Here is a 17,536-nt window from a genome sequence, read left to right as displayed (position 1 = left end):
TCTATAGGCAAAGCAACAGTGAAGTGGCAGAGATGCATGGTGGGTAGGAATGGAGAGGAGAGGGGCTTGCTGAGCAGGGCTGCCCTGTGATCTGTGCATGGTCCTGCCAGTGAGAACTCAGATTGCTTTTCACAGGGGTACTGCCCTTCCCACAAAGTGCTGGTGCTCAGGTACGGCACAAGTAGTGCAGAGGGATGGCAAGAAGTAGCGCTCAGAAATTAAAACTGCCCTGATTGTCCTTTTGGATACCCCAGGCAGGTTTGGGGGAGGTGAGGGAAGGAAGCAACTCATCAAGATGTCTTGAACCTCCTCAGTGAAGGTGTTTCCTGAAGTGGCCCTCCATACCCTGTTCTGAGGTGTTTCTTCAGGGCTGCTCCTACATCATGGAGATGCCTCATCAACCAGATGAAAGGACAGCATGCCTTTTACTTAGGCAAGGCAGCATTAGTGTGTCCTGGCTCCTTGAGTATCTAATCTACCAGTAAGATGCAAGAAGTGCCAGGAAACTTCACTTCTGGATCTGGATCAAGATGTTTATCACTGATGCATACCAAAGGCATTTCAGAGACCCAGGGGAAGCCCTGCAGAGGCACTGTGGGGAGGCAGAGTAGATAGTGCTGGAGCCTTGGTGCTACCTGCCATGTTGACCCTTTCACCCCATCAAAATAATCAATATTGATACATAGTCTAATGGCAACATTTGCCTGCCTGCAAACAAAAAGACTTTCACTTTGTCTGGCCAGCCCATGGGCTGTTTTCTTTTGAGACAGTCACTAGTGCACAGCTTTCCTCTATTTCCTGTGTTTTCCAGCTTGGATCTGCAGTGTCTGATGTGAAAGTCAGAAAAGAAGACAAAGGATGTTATACAGGATTCTGCTAGTTTCCAGCAAGTTTGTCTTCTCAAATGGTGTGATCTAAATACAGCTATTGTACATGGTGTCTGGGGCAGCTGTACAGCAACATCAGTGCAACAGACGCCCAGAGACGGCCTACAATCTTCCATCCACTCATCCCCTCTGTTCTGAGGCAGCAGCATCCCCAGCTCACTGGAGAGAGAAACTGCACACAGTTCCACCTCTGACCTTACCAGGTCTGAAGTCTTTTCAACTAATTCCAGCCAGAAGCTCTGGCATGGATTGCAAGTAATGGCAGCTCCTTAGTGCCAGCAAAGTCAGGAGTGCTACCACACCTTTGCAGCAGGACTCATAGTGACTGCAAGGTGTAAGACTTTGGCAGAGATAATTTCATTGAATGACAACCCCACAATGGAAACTGCATCATCTCCTACCACTGTGCTACAACAGAGTTGTCAACTGGATGGCTAATCTAAAAGGAGGCAAAAAGTCAAGGAACTGAAGCAGAGAAAGATCTTGAAAAACACATTGCACTGACCTCTTCTGGGAACAGGATAGGACAGTAGCTAGATTGTCATGCAGCGGTACATTCAGCACAGTGCTGCTGGGGAGAGTGACATCCTTAGCTGATACTAGGGTGGTGGAAGAGATGTTATTTTTCTGCAGAGCAAGTAAAAAGAAATAAGTCATTGTTCAGGCCCACAGGGTATGTTGGTGGTTATGTAAACTGATAATGAGGGGCAAAACCACAGTAGAGCATGCCAGCAACGTAAACCCACATCATGCTGTTAAAACACAGCAGAGCAATGCCAGGGCAGGAAGGCTCATGCCCTCACTTCACCTCTGCATTGCTGTGGGCACAGTGAAAAGGCACAGTGGGGCTCAGAGAGATGCAGTGGGAAGAGATGGTGCCAACCATATGAACAGACAAGTCCTTCAGCACTTTGGGCTGGAAGTCTCCTACTTTATAGCCATCTCATGGCTCTACCCAGATCCCTAGTCACTTTGCTGTATGTAGTATCTTCCCAGCAGCCTCACTAGCTATGTGCTGCTTGGTAGGGACCTGGGGCAGGAGGACAGTCTGTGACGTGTAGCAGGAGAAGAAGCAGGAGGACAGAGCACTGGTCTGGCTCTGCCCTGAAACCTGGGCATGCTTGCCACATGACACCTGGGGCTCAGGGGATACCTTGTGATTCAAAAACCACAGGCTGGTTTTCTCTGATTGGATATCCTTCACCATCAGAGGTCATCATCCCACCATGCACCCCCCAGGCCAGCAGCTTGCCAGCCTTGTCCCAGTGGGTGTAAGGCAGTGTGGCTTTAGGCCATCCCTTTTCTCACTGCCTACATTAGCAGACCAGTTAGGACTAAGGCCACAGAGCAGAGCTTGCTCCTCCCAAAAGAAGCACAGCTCCAACAAGGGGTTCCTCTGCTACTCCTGTCACTTCCATGTGCAACACTCAGGCCACCTCCAGCTATGCCTGTGGTGGTTGCTCCCTAGAACTGGATGGGGACTGGCACAGCAGCCTCAAGCTGCAGTATGGAGAGGGCTAGTAGCAATGCTCAAGTCTCCCCTGTCTGCTCCTGCCAGACTGGTGGAACTGGCTCATCAGTGAAAAGGCTCGTCAGTGAAAAAAACATCTTTGAGGCCAGATCCAGCAGCCCAGGAGGGAAGAGGCTACTGCACCCAGGCTCAGCCAAGTATTACCACACATGCACACCCCCACAGGACACAGGTACACGTGTACATGGCTGGCCAGACACCCTGAGCACTCACTTGAATGCAGACAGCACAGGCAGCCTCCACCCACTGACTCTTGTGGCCTGAGACCACCACATGTGCACACTGCAGAGGCCCTCAGGAATACTGCTGCATGGGGAGCTGAATCAGGCAGCAGGACAGACTGTGCTGACTGGTGCAGGCCACGGCCACACAGGCATCCTGACCAGAAAACCACTTACGTGCTGCTGGCACTTTTTATTCCCTTTTCCCTCTGTTTTCCCACGTTCTCCCCGAGCCATGCTGATGCCTGTGTTTCCCCACATGTGGTTCCTCCCCTGTGCATCCTGTGATAAGCTGTGTGCAGTCCCGAAATGCCCTTCCCCTGCATCCTGCAGCACGTCCTGTGCCCCTGACAGTGGCCTCTGGGTCTGTGAGGTGCTCAAGGGAGGGTGGATGTCCTCCAGCCCATGGGACTTAGCTACCCTGGCATGGGGAGCAGCTGGGCAGGGGCTCATTGGTGTCATTGGGCATATCCTGCAACTCAGGCCTCTTTTTCTGTGTGCAGATGAGCTTTTCATCATCAATGTTACCATTCCTGTACTGTAATCTTTCTTCTCTGAGAAAGACAATACTGAAAGCAGTGTGATTTGATCAATCATGTTGGAATCTGCCTCAGTCAGCCCGTGTGAGGCCAGGTAGTTTGAAACAACCCATCAGTTCTCAATTCATGCATCCCAGAGGTGTCCCCAAGACTCCACCTTTTACCAGCTTTCAGGCAGTCCTGTTGTTCTGCTGTGGTCTGGGACAGCAGCAAAAAGCAGCCTGGCACTCCTGGCACCCTAAGGTAAGATTTTTCTTCCTGCCTTTTGCCCTTAACCTTGGCAGGAGCATAATGTAGCCCTGCCTGTCATGGAGCTACACAGGCTCCTACCCAACATCCTGTGCTGATTTGTATGCTCAGGTGATGAAAACATCCCTAAAAGCTTCAGGTGGAAGTGAGGGGAAAAAAATGGAAAAAATAAAAAAAAGGCACACAGGGGCAGGTACTCTACAGGTGAGAATCAGAGAAATGTCCTGGCTCAAGCTGCAGCCTGGCCTGCCACTCAGGTCTTCTTATCGGGGAGAGAGAGCTGGTGCACACAGGCTGGGACAGACACATGCTGTCATTACTCTGGATGGACTCCAGCACAACCACCTCTACAACACATCTTCCTCACCTCTTTTGTCTTCTGAGCTGCTGTATCTTCCTCTGGAACAAGAGGACACAGTCTCAGGCTGTGCCAGGGGAGGTTTAGGTTGGATGTTAGGGAGAAATTCAACACAGAGTGATTGCCCATTGGAATGGGCTGCCTGGGGAGGTGGTGGAGTCACCATCATTGAAGGTGTTCAGGAGGAGACTTGATGGGGTGCCTGGTGCCATGGGTTAGTTTTTTAGGTGGTGTTGGATTGGTTGAGGGGTTGGATGTGATGATCTTGAAGGTCTCTTCCAACCTGGTTTATTCTATGTATTCTATATGTATATGTCACTCAGACCATGTTCTATTTTCAGAAGGTATCTGGGGCTGCATCCCAAGCAGAATGGACAGCAGGGACAGGGAGGGGATTCTGCCCCTCTGCTGTGCTCTGTGAAGACCCCTCTGTGGTGCTGGGGCAGCTCTGGAGTGCTCAGCACAGACAGGGACCTGTTGAGGCAGGGCTAGAGGAGGCCACAGCAATGCTGGCAGGGCTGGAAGCCCTCTGCTGTGAGGCCAGGCTGGGAGGGTTGGGGTGTTCAGGCTTCCTGAAGGGACGGATCAGAAAGCTGGGACCAGACTTCTGAGCAGGGCCTGTTGTGACAGGACAATGGGTGATTCACAGTATCACAGTACATCAGCGGTTGGATGGGACCTCCAGAGATCATCAGGTCCAACCCCCCTGCCAAAGCAGGATCACCCAGGGTAGTCTGCACAGGAATGCATCCAGGCAGGTTTTGAAAGTCTCCAGAGAAGGAGACTCCACAGCCACTCTGGGCAGCCTGTTCCAGGGCTCTGTCACCATCACTGTAAAGAATTTTCTTCTTTTTCTTCTTCTTCATCTATGTTCAAGCTTGCACCCATTGTTCCTTGTCTTATTACTGTGCACCACTGAAAAGAGCTCAGCCCTCTCCACCTGCCCCCCAGCCCTCAGCTATTGATAGATATTGATCAGATCCTTCCTCAGCTGCCTTCTCTCCAGATTAAACAGTTCCAGGACTCTCAGTCTCCCTCCACAGGGAAGATGCTCAAGTCCCCTCATCATCTTCATGGCTCTCCTTTGGATTCTCTCCAGCAGGTCTCTGTCTCTCTTGAACTGGGGAGCCCCACAGTGGATACAGTATTCCAGGTGTGGTCTCACCAGGGCAGAGTAGAGGCTACATATAAGGAAATATTTTATATGCTGAGGGTGTGAGGCATTGGCCCAGTTTGCCCAGAGAGGTGGGAGATGCTCCATTTCTGGAACCATTCCAGGTCAGGTTGGCTGGGGCTCTGAGCAACCTGTGCTACTTGTAGATATCCCTGCTGATGGCAGGGGGTTTGGAGTGGATGAGCTTGAAAGGTCCCTTCCAACCCAACCCAGTCTGATTCTATGATTCCAGAGTAGTATGGGTCACTTACAGAATGCTCAGTGAGGCTTGATAGGCTGGGCCACAGCAGCAGAATGACATGGCTGGCCACAGAGGGAAGAGCTTAAGAATACTGGTGTCCCTTGTCTGCAGCTTTATCCTTCAGAAGGGCAGACAGATTGTCAGGGAATTTGATCTGTTCCTGCACAGATGATGGAACCTAAAACCTGCAGCACACAGGCACTCAAACGTAGCGGGGATGTCCCTCCATATCTAGACAAAGAACTCTTGAGAAGGGGCTGACTAAGTTCAGTGTAATGTTAAGATTTTTCTCCATTTTTCTTCAGTAGATGCAGCTTTCTGGGTCCTTAGGCCCAGTAACTCCAGAGCAATTACCTGGCTCATGGCACATGCTAAGCTCAAGGCTACGATTAGCTCCCAGAGGTTTGATACTCTCATGTTATTCATAGAAAGAGCTTGGCAGGCAAGCAGCAATGAGTTGGAAGCTTCCAAATAGTCTTGCAATGTTTCCTGAGACACCTGTGACATGATGAAAACCTGAGCAGAAAAGAAGGCTATTTACAGACAGAATAACTTTCTGGAGAACTGTTCCCCAAGCTCTGGAAGCTTAGAGTAATCAGAGAAAAGGAAACCACATGATCCATTCCTCCACACATAGGTACAAATATAATATGTTTGGTAGTTTGAGCAAGAAATCAGCTTGCTCTGATTTCTCTTGTTAGTGGACACCACTTTTCATCCCCAGGAAAGAGAATCACAGAATCACCAAGGTTGGAAGAGACCTCAAGGATCATCAAGTCCAACCTGTCACCAAAGACCTCATGACTAAACCATGGCACCAAGTGCCACGTCCAGTCCCCTCTTGAACACCTCCAGGGATGGTGACTCCACCACCTCCCTGGGCAGCCCATTCCAATGGCTAACAACTCTCTCTGTGAAGAACTTTCTCCTCACCTTGAGCCTAAACTTCCCCTGGTGCAGCTTGAGACTGTGTCCTCTTGTTCTGGTGCTGGTTGCTTGAGAGAAGAGACCAACTCAGGTGGCCAGATGCCCAGGTGGCCAAGAGGGCCAATGGCATCCTGGCCTGTATTAGGAATAGTGTGGCCAGCAGGAGCAGGGAAGTCATTGTGCCCCTGTACTCTGCATTGGTTAGGCCACACCTTGAGTGCTATGTCCAGTTCTGGGCCCCTCAATTTAGGAAGAACATTGAGACACTTCAGTGTGTCCAGAGAAGGGCAACAAGGCTGGTGAGAGGCCTTGAGCACAAGCCCTATGAGGAGAGGCTGAGGGAGCTGGGGTTGTTTAGCCTGGAGAAGAGAAGGCTCAGGGGTGACCTCATTGCCCTCTACAGCTACCTGAAGGGTGGTTGTAGCCAGGAAGGGGTTGGTCTCTTCTCCCAGGCAACCAGCACCAGAACAGGAGGACACAGTCTCAAGTTGTGCCAGGGGAGGTTTAGACTCAAGGTGAGGAGAAAGTTCTTCACTGAGCGAGTCGTTCGTCATTGGAATGTGCTGCCCAGGGAGGTGGTGGAGTCACCGTCCCTGGAGGTGTTCAAGGGGAGATTGGACGTGGCACTTGATGCCATGGTCTAGTTGTAAGGTCTGTTGGGACAGGTTGGACTTGATGATTCTTGGGGTCTCTTCCAACCTTAGTTATGCTGTGATACTGTAACTCCCTCCTGGCTACAACCTCCCTTCAGGTAGTTGTAGAGAGCAATAAGGTCCCCCCAAGCCTTCTCTTCTTCTGGCTAAACAATCCCAGCTTCTTCAGCCTCTCCTCATAGGGCTGTGCTCAATGCCTCTCACCAGCCTCGTTGCCTTTCTCTGGACATGTCCCTCTGCAGAGCCCTTCTGCTCTCTAACAGATCAACATCTGCTCCCAACTTGGTGTCATCTGCAAACTTGCTGATGACTGACTCAACCCCCTCATCCAGATCATCAGTGAAGATGTTAAAGAGGATGGGGCCCAGCACTGATCCCTGAGGCACACCACTAGTGACTGGCCACCAGCTGGATGTGGCACCATTCACCACCACTCTCTGGGCTCGGCCCTCCAGCCAGTTCCTAACCCAGAGCAGAGTGCTGCTGTCCAAGTCATGGGCTGATAGCTTGGCCAGGACTTTGCTGTGGGGGACAGTGTCAAAGGCCTTGCTGAAGTCCAGGTAGACTACATCCACAGCCTGCCCCACATCCACCAGGTGGGGAGAACTATGGCTTTGTTTCTTTTTTGTAATTAGATTTCTGATTCCTGTGTGGATTGCTTTGAAAACACTACTGAGGGGCACTGTTAGGAAGGATTAGTGATGCAGATTGGCCAGGAAAGCTGCATGAATCAGCAGCTGATGCAAACCCTTTTCCTGGGCATTGTTTAATACTATATTAATTATATATGTTGCGTCCCAACCTCATTTTTTGTTAAGATCAGTGACCACAACGTGGTAATAATTAGGAAAAGTGCCAGACAGCTCATCTCTTAAAGAAGCAGAGAAGAAAAATAACCATTGTTTCTGTGAGCAAGTTGATGTGGGAGCAGAGCAATTCCTAAAAAAGGAGCACAGAAGAGCAGCAAAGGTAAAAGTAGAAGGACTTGCAATGTAGAAATTTTCTGGCTAGTTAGGGAGTATAAAGGAGCAAAACCAGTGGGGCACAAAACAGGAACAATCAATATCCTTCAGTAGGTGAGTCGTCGTTTCCTCAGCAGCCCTGGGCTAAATAAAGAGCTGCAGACAGTCACAGAGGAGTTTAAACAGAGCAAGGCATTTTCAAAGCAAAGGCTGGTGTCAGAGAAGGAAAAAAAAGAGCTGACACAGTGGATGTGGGTTTCTGTGTCCCCAGTTGTGCAGCACCTGATGAAAGCCACACAGAGCCAAGCAATATCCAAGCAGTTTTGCACCCACATTCTTTGTCCTTTTTACTTTCATGCCTGGAGTACAAGAAGCATGAGTGCTACACAGTGTTAGTGATCAAAGCAAATCTGGACACTGATAGAATAGAATAGAATAGAATAGAATAGAATAGAATAGAATAGAATAGAATAGAATAGAATAGAATAGAATAGAATAGAATAGAATAGAAATAGAATAGAATATAAATAGAATAGAATAGAATAGAAATAGGAATAGAAATAGAAATAGGAATAGAAATAGGAATAGAAATAGGAATAGAATAGAATAGAAATAGGAATAGAATAGAATAGACCAGATCAGACCAGACCAGGTTGGAAGAGAGCTTCAAGATCATCGTGTCCAACCTATCATCCACCACCACCTAATCAACTAAACCATGCAACCAAGCACCCCATCAAGCCTTCTCCTAAACACCTCCAATAATGGTGACTCCATAGACAGGCAACAGCAGGGTGGTAAAACCCATATCATGCCCTGCTCTGTCTAGTCCCAGGCCCATACTAGAGTCATCACCCATCAGAGGCCCACTCTACAGGCACAGAGCAGAAGAGAGACAAAAAATCAGCTGAGACTACAAATTAGGGTCTCAGCCAAAGTGAAATCCTGTGCAGGGCTCTCCAGGAACTGCTCTGAGGAAGGCTCAGCCCCACAGTTCAGTCATGAAAACTGTCAAAATGAGTCAACATCTGAATAACCTTGGGACCAAGGGAGGTCCTTGCCATTAACACTGGACATGCCACAGGGTGCAGGGGAAGTGCATTTCAGGGCTGTACAAGGCTTATCAAAGGATGCACAGGGGAGGAACCGAATGTGGGGAAACACAGGTGTCAATGTGGGTTGGGGATGACAAACATGAGAAACAGAGGGAAAAGAGGATGGAAAGGGTTTGCAACACATAAAGTGGTTCTCTGGTTAGGATGTCTGTCTGGCCATGGCCTGTGCCAGTCAGCACAGTCTGTCCTGCTGCCTGATTCAACTCCCCTTGCAGGGATTTCCCTGAGTGAGGGGCGCTCTGTCTGCTGTGTGCATGTGTTAGAGCAGCCCATGTGCCAGCAGGGCAGCACCTGGAGCAGCGTGGGTATGCAAGTGAGTGTGTGAGTGCTGGTGACAATCCAGGTGGACGAGCTGTGAGGAGGTGATGAGGCCACAGAGTTGAGGGGCAAAGATCTCCAGGGTAAGACCACCAGAGGGGCTGGCTACTGGGAGGATCAGGGCAGTCCAGAGCAGCTCTGTAAATCTGTGCTAGTGTGTGCAAGAGGATCTGATCCAGCAGCTGCAATGGGTCTCCAGCCTCAGAAGCTTGGATGTGCTTTGTAGGTGACAACTGGGGAGACTGGGAGCCAGAAGCAGCCATCAGGTTCACAGTGTCTGTGCCTGGCTGCTGGATCTACCCATGCTGTACACACACACACTGAGTATTTCCCACTAAAGGACCTTCATGCTGATCAGCCAGAGAGAAGACAAAGCTGAGGGTGCTGGTGCTATTCCTGTTTGTGTGATTGCTGACTGCATGCCATTGTTGCTACACATGGACAGCTGTGTTTGCATGTGCTTTAGATGTGCATTTTCATGTGTGCCTTTGGGCTATATATTCTCATTCTTGCTGCTTTGGAAATGTCTTATTCTTCTTCTTTGGAAATGTTATGCAAAATCACAAAAGTGAGTGTAGGTGAGTGGCAGGCCAGGCCAGTGGCAGCTATGGGCATGGTTAGCATTGCTGAGCTGTCTGATTTCTACCTACTACCTCTCTGAGCTATCTGTGCTAGTGTTTCACCACTCAGGGTAAAGCATTTCTTACAATTATAGGTTGTTTTTTTGTTGGAAGGGTCCTTAAAGATTATCTAGTTCCAACCCTCCTACTATGGGCAGGGACACCTTCCACTAGATCACGTTGATCAAAGCTCTATCCAACCTTGCCTTGAACACTTCAGGAATGGGATATCCACATGTTTCTGGGGAACCTGTTCCAGTGCTTCACCACCCTTACAGTGGAGAACTTCTTCCTTCTATCTAATTTAAATGTACAGTGCCTGTGCTTCGCACTGGTGTTGAGGCCATGCTTTGAATCCTGGGTTCTCTTTTGGGCCCCTCACTCCCAGAATTACATTGTGGGGCTGGGGCAGGTCTAGAGAAGGACAACAAAGCTGGGGAAGGTTCTGGAGAACAGGGCTGGAGAAAAGCACCTGAGTGACCAGTTTAGTCTGGAGATGATGAGGCTGAGGGGAGACCTCATTGCTCTCTACAACTCCCTGAAAGGAGGTTGCAGTGAGGTAGGGGTTGGTATCTTCTCCCTAGTCTCAAGTGATAGAAGGAGGGGAAATGGCCTGAAATTGTGCTGGGTATAATTTAGATTGGACATAAGGAACAATTTCTTTGCTGCAAGAGTGGTTGGGCATTGGAACAGGCTACCCAGAGAGGTGGTGGAGTCACCATCCCTGGAGGTGGTCAAGAAACATGTGGCCATGGTGCTCTAGTACATGGGTCATGGTGGTGTTACATTGACAGTTGGACTCAATGCTCCTTCCACCAAAACAACTATGTGATTCCATGACAAATATGTCTTTTCTGTGCAAACAACACTGCTGAAATTGTCTTTATTGTTTGCCTTATGGTAGGTCCAAACACAGGTTCTTTGTGGGGCCCTGAAGATGATCAGAGAGCTGGAACCCCTCTGCTGTGAGGATAGGCTGAGAGACTTGGGGTTGTTCAGTCTGAGGAAGAGAAGGCTTCTGGGAGACCTTGTTGTGGTCTTTCAGTACTAAAGAGGGGCTGATCAGAAAGCTGGGGACAGACTTCTGAGAAGGGCCTGTTCTGACAGGGGCTGTAAACCAAAAAAGGATAGCTTTAGGATAGATGTAAGGAATATATTTTTTATGCTGAGGGTGGTGAGAGCCTGGCCCAGGTTGGCCAGAGAGGTGGGAGATGCCCCATGCCTAGCACCACTGCAGGTGAGGTTGTTGTGGCTCTGAGCAGCCTGCTCTGGTTGGGGGCAGCCTGCTTTAGTTAGGGGCAGCCTGCTGTAGTTGGGGATATCCCTGCTGGCTGCAGGGGGTTGGACTGTGTGCGCTTGAAAGGTGCCTTCTCACCCAACCCATTGGATGGAATAGAATGGAATTGGAATGGAATCCTCTCCTATGCATCAAAATCACCCTGCTCCTGCGGGCCCGGGCCAGGGGCCGGGCGCCTTCAGGCGGGGCGGGGGCGAGGCCAGGCGGGGCGGGGCTCAGGCGGGTGGGGTGGGGCGGGGCCAGCTGACGGGCTGCGGCTGTCGGGGCAGATGCTGGTGCGGGTTCGCCGCTGCCGTCGGGTCCACGCTCAGCCCCCAGCAGCAGGTAACGGGCAGCTTTTTCTCGGCGGCGTGAGGGGATGGACCGTGGGTTTCCATCGGTCCTGGGGGCGTCAGGCTGCGGGATCCTCCGGATCCAGCGGCCCCGAGAGCCGCTGACAGCTTCGGGGCCCTGTGCCCCTCGCCGGGCGGGCTGCTCTGCCCACCGCCGGTGGCTCCGCGGGTGGGGCTTCGTGGGCAGACCCCTCTGGGGTGTGGCAGTGGCGCACGGCGCCCTGGGGCGCTCGGAGCGGGCAGATGTGATGGTCTGGGGCTGGAAGTGTCGCGGTCGTGCTGGCGGTTGGGCTCCGCAGCGGCTGTTTCTCGAAAGCTACGTGGAAAAGTGACTCTGCTGCTGAGTTCATGGCCAGCTCCGGGGATGTCTGCCATAAAAACTCGCTGCCATTAAACCACGCGTGTCGGCGCGCCGGCGGTGGCCAGGCTGGGCAATGGGGAGGTTGTGCCACACCAGCCCGGAGGTCTAGCTGGTGTCTCTGAGCTCTGTGGTCCTGCTGTTTTGTCCAGAAATACCTGCCTTCAGGGTGGCAGCTGCTTCTGCTGTGTGTGTGAATGAAATGTCAATAACCTTGAGTTTTGTTTGCTCCTCTCTTCATTTAGGTGACTTAGTTTAAGTGGCTTCTACCCTGATTTTGCATCAAATGATGTGACCTAATTTTCTTTTTCATGGAAGTTATACCCATCCCTAAACAATAAAGCAAACAGATTGAAAACCTCTCACTCAATTAGTTTGGCTTTTTAACCACAATGGGAAAATGCTGTGAGAGAAGTTTCAGCTATGCTTACAGGGGCAGAAGTGAGAGTTGCCTGACAATGCAAGGATCTGTTCAGAGCTCTGTGGAAGCTCCATGGTCAAGGCAGTGGTCTCACTGGACAAAGCAGGTTATCTGCAGGGCAGATGGAGCACAAAAATTGTAATACTGTGAAGGACAGAGGGTTGGGTCTGGGTGGCAGTGTGTTTGTCAGGCAGGTGCTGCTGCTCAGTGACTGGATCTGCCCCATTCGTATGTGCTTGTGGTGGCTATCCACAGCAAACACACCTGCCCACTTCTTCCAGGGTAACAGGGGTGCATACTCATCTGCACCTTTTGAGGATCCCACATGCTTGCTAACATTCACTGACAGCTTGTCTATGGCTCCCTTGTTGAAGAACAGGTTTATTATAGTAGCAGGAAGCTATCTAAAGTTTCTTCTTCCTGGCATATTTGGCTGAGACTTAACCCACCAGTGATGTGTGTGAGATGAGGCTGAATGGTGTAAAAGGCTTAAGGTCTAACACAAGAAATGTTAGGAAGTCAATTAGTCGTGTGGGTTGTGTTCTGGAGGAGCAGTCCTTCTGGCCCGGAAGAATCTGCAGAATTGGAGATGGATGGTAGATAGGAAGCCTTCAGTGAACCATTCTGTCCACTTTATCTCCCTCTTTGGTGTTGTGCCCACTCCCATTCTCTGTGGCAAGGCAAAGAGAAATATTCAGAGGGCTGTCCTACAACCTGATTAAAAAAAAAAAATCACAAGCTGGAAGGGGGACAAAAAATCTGTAAGCCTTCAAGGCAGCATTTCATTTTCCCTGCATGAATTTCAGCTGACATCCTTTCTTGGCATATGCCGAAGGGATGTGCAGAAGTTGTTTCCCTGCATTCATGCTCAGTGAAGCCTAAAGCACACATAAAGACCACCTGTACTAATAGGTATGGAGGAGCCTGTTGCATGGCTTACCCTGAACTTGTATATACTGTGCTGAGGTGGTTTTTTTCTGTAAACAATCCCAGGAAGACACTGGAAGGAGGCAGGCGTGCCAGACTCTACAGGCTGGTTCCAGGTCTGCACCAGGATGTAGAACCATAGAATGGTCTGGGTTGGAAGGGACCTCTGAAGGTCATCTAGTCCAACTGCTGTGGAGATCAGTGCCAATATGTGGAGTTCTGCACAGGATCTTTTGTGGGGTGTTTTTTCCCCTGTTGTGCAAATTTCAAGTGGCATGAAAATACTGCTAATGGGGTGAGCTGCTTCATCTCATGGCATTGTTCATAGAGGGGCTGGGAAGGAGAATCTGACTGCATACTTGGAGACCGTTCTTTTGATCACCCCGAACAGCAGTGACTCTTGGAAACTAAGTCAGGGAATTAAAGGGGAATATTTATTCTGTGCTGGCAGGTTTGTCCAGAGAGATAGAGCTGAAGGGATGAAAGTCTTCACACACTTCCACACAAGTCTATTTTTAGAAGAGAAAACTGTTCAGGAGGGAAGTATTGATTTTTCTGCTTTCCACCTTGAACATTCTGTTATCATTTTCCTCAGTTTGCGTGTAATGGACCATACACAAAGATATTCTTAGTTGTCCTCTAAATATATGAGCCAGACAGGGATGTAGGGCCTTGGCTGTAATGATTTTTGTTTGGTGCCTGAAGTCTTTGCTTACTATGTCTGGAACCTTGTATTTTAAAACTAATTCAGATGTGAAGCTTCTTATGTCTGCAGGAAGCCAGAGCACAGCAAGGGTGTAATGGTTGGGCCAGACCTGCAAATTACTGCAGAAAGAAAACTAACAGCTGTCAGTGTCCTGCAGATGGGCTGAAGAGAGCAGCAGTGCATGGCTAACTTATGTTCATTGTCATTGAGGTCTTTTGGCTGCTGGTGGTCTGTCTGGTCAAGCTAAAAGAGACAAAGGGACCGTCTTCACTAGTATCTGTCAGTGCTGATCACCCTGCTCCACTTAGTGTCTGCCTATGACAAAAGAGAAGCACTCCTGGCTCCCTGGGTTTGGCCAGGTCTCACTTGGCTTTAAATTGGTACATGGCAGAGTCCTCTGGGCCTGCTGGCAGATAGAATAAAATAGAATTAACCAGGTTGGAAAGGACCTTTGAGCTCATCAAGTCCAACCTATCATCCAACACCATCTAATCAACTAAACCATGGCACCAAGTGCCCCATCCAGTCAGCTGCATAGGTTCTGAGCATATATCAAAAGAGAGATTTGCTTTTGCTGAAGAACAGAGGCACCATCACTAAGTTCTTGTGTTTACAGCTTGGGCCATAACCCTCACTGCAGTAGAATCTCATTGCCTGTATTTTCACATTGCAAGCTTTGGCTGTGGACCCTAAGGCTCTGTACAAGGAATATTTTCCTTCCACCTTGGAGGTTGCTGCTGTCTTGTTAAGAGTGGCCAAAGGTGAAGTTGGTGTCTTCCATCATCATTGTTATACACAGTGAGGCTTCCTAGAGGCTGTAGATGGCTGCTTTCCTGATTCTCTCCACTGTAAGCATTACTGCAGGATGGCCTTGAAGATGGGAAGTGGAAGAAGCCTTAAAGGCCCCTGAACCCCTAGTGAATTCAGGTGAGGCTGAGTACCATGCTTAGCATTCCTTAAACCTCACAGAGAGCAAGTTACTGTAATTGGATACCTGCTGCCAAAGCTTGCCTCATCTTCTGCTGGCATCATCATCAGGGCTGGCAGCAACAGTGGTAAGGCAAATGGTAGAAAAGTGTATTTTGTAAAGAGGATACCACAATTGTTCTAATATGAATTCATGTATACTCACAGTGTCACAGCTGCTGATACCCAGTATTTAGAACCGATCAGGCCCCAAAACTTCAGGAAATTTGAAACAAAATAAATTGAATACTTCTCCATTTGCCTCATGCAGATGCGTCTGGGATCAAGTATCAAGGGTGATCATGGCTGTTTTTGTTGCCACCGTAAAGGTCAGATTCTTTACTCTCCTGGTGCAAATCAAACCGAATCAGAAAGTTGCATCCATCAGCACAGCTCTCAGCTCTCTGGGTGTGGGTGGCTGGGCTGTGAGGAATTGTCAGTGCTGATGTGAAGACGGAGTGTTGCAGAAAGTTCTCTTATGTGCACCCTCTGTTGCCCACAACTGGGAGTACTGCTCTGCCCAGTCTAGTGAATCATTGATGTTTACAGAAGGTTTTGAAGCTTTGTGGATGCAAGGGAGCCCTTCAAAAGAGGAATAAGGCTGATCTGGCTTGACCACCTCTTGCAATGGCCATGGGAGAAGGCAGAAGGCTAGTTTTTAAGATGACAAAAACTTTTCTTGCTGTGTGCTGGCTCTCAGAGCTCAGCAGTCAGACCTGCCAAAGAGAGACAAAGGTCATTTAACCTGGGTTATCCTTCTTCTCTCTGCTGGTTGCTTTGAGGAAGCACCACGCCAAAATTCAGACCTTCTCAGCAATGTGTGCTCTTGAAAGGCACCAGTTGGGGAAAAAAGTGCAGCAACACAGCAAGTATTGCGTTCTCACAAGTCATGATACTCTTCTTAGCCTTGCTGGGATGCTTGTGATGTGCACTGCGGTCCGTATGTTGCAGGCTTGCTGCATGGGCGGTGAGCAAGGGTATCGCTAGCACAAGACCTCTGTTTATCCAAATGAGCATTGAATGTCATAGCTTTATTGGTGCCCATTCTGCGAGCTTTGGGGACTGCAGGAGGTCAAGGTGCATTGATAGGACAAGAGGAAAAGGTCTCAACTTGCACCAGGAGAGGCTTAAGTTAGACATTAGGAAAGATTTTTTTACCAAAGGGTTGTCAAGTCCTGGACCAGGCAGTCTGGGGCAGTGGTGGATTCACCATCCCTGAAGGGGTTTGAAAGATACCTAGACATGGTGCTGAGGGACGTGGTTTAGTGGTGACCTGGCAATGCTGGATTAACAGCTGGACTGGATGACCTTACAGTTTTCTTCCAACCTAAACAATGTTACGGTCCTATAATATGCTCTTTGAATTTTGTTTTTGCCTCGCTTGACACTGCACCCTACTGGTTGGCATCCTTTACAAGAAGTACTAGGAAAGACGCTTCCAGAAGCCAAAATGAGTGAAAGTATAGGTGGACCACATATAGAGCTGGTTTGTGACAGTTTAGTGCAACTAATTTTGTTCATGAAGTTCTCTGCTGTCATGAGTGGTGACCTGTTGATTCTGACTGCTGCTCCTGCTACTCTGTTTTTATTGTGGTGATCAGCTTAAAAGAAAGATGTAATTTCACAAACGCCAGGAAATAGTTTCAGTTTGATGAATTAAAACTTTCTATGTAACATGAGACAGATTGAACTGCTGTCCTTGGAAGTTGTTTTGTTTGTGTTTTTGACCTGAGAGTCAAATCTGGGCTAACTCACTCCACTGTGTGCCTTCTGCCTGATGGCACAGTCAGCACTCATTGCTTCACAGCTCCAACTCTTTGCATAGCAGGCTGCCACCAGCTTTCTGCTCCAGTTTGAATGGACAAGAGCTGAATAATCATAGAATCATAGAATGGTCTGTGTTGGAAGGGGCCTACAATGGTCACCTAGTTCAATTCCTTCTGCAGTAAGCAGGGGCAGGCTCAACTAGATCAGGTTGCCCAAAGCCCTGCCAAGCCTGGGCATTTTGCAGCAGGAGTGGAATCTATGAACCTCCTGTGCTGCTGCATTGGCTGACAGGGAGTCCGTCAGGAAGGAGGGTGATGGGGAAATATTCTCACTGCAGGGCAGAGGTGCATGACATGCAGACAGTGAAGGCCAGCTGTTCTCCTTCTGTCCTTTATTCCTGTTTGCACATGACCGTGCACTTCCCAACATGTTTGTCTGTTGTAGAGCACATGGCCACAGGACAGTGAGGTTTGCAAAGGTCCTGATCTTCTAGTTGGGGTTGTTGCTGAAGAGCCAGAATCACCCACCTAGGTTTCCTCTGAGACACCAAGCAGCGGCTGGCTGGCTGGGTCAGTTAGCCATGCCAATACTTGGCAAGGATTAGTTTCCTATGACAGAGTTTAATGCTCTTCAAGTATCAGCCTTCTTAAGCTGCTTAGTGATGTGCTGAAGGCTTTGGCTCAAAAATAGTTGCAAAAGGGCAGGAGGGAGAATGACTCAGGTCAGAGCTGTCATAGGACATCTTTGGAATGAGGAGGAGGTTCCAGCTGCCCATGCACTGGGTGTATACAAAAGGATGGTTAGTTCTGTCTCATGCAGCACATGTGCAGGTGCCTGGTGTGCCCTGGGGGTACCATGAGAAGGAAGGCTGCTGCCTTGTGTTTTATGCTGCTATAGGGCAGTATCTGCCAACAGTGCCTCTTCTGAAATGCCTGTTTCTTGGCTCAGACATTCTGGTTTACTGGAA

Source organism: Dryobates pubescens, chromosome Z (genome assembly GCF_014839835.1).
Source record: "Dryobates pubescens isolate bDryPub1 chromosome Z, bDryPub1.pri, whole genome shotgun sequence".
Taxonomy (NCBI): Eukaryota; Metazoa; Chordata; class Aves; order Piciformes; family Picidae; genus Dryobates; species Dryobates pubescens.
Note: the sequence above shows the minus strand (reverse complement) of the source record.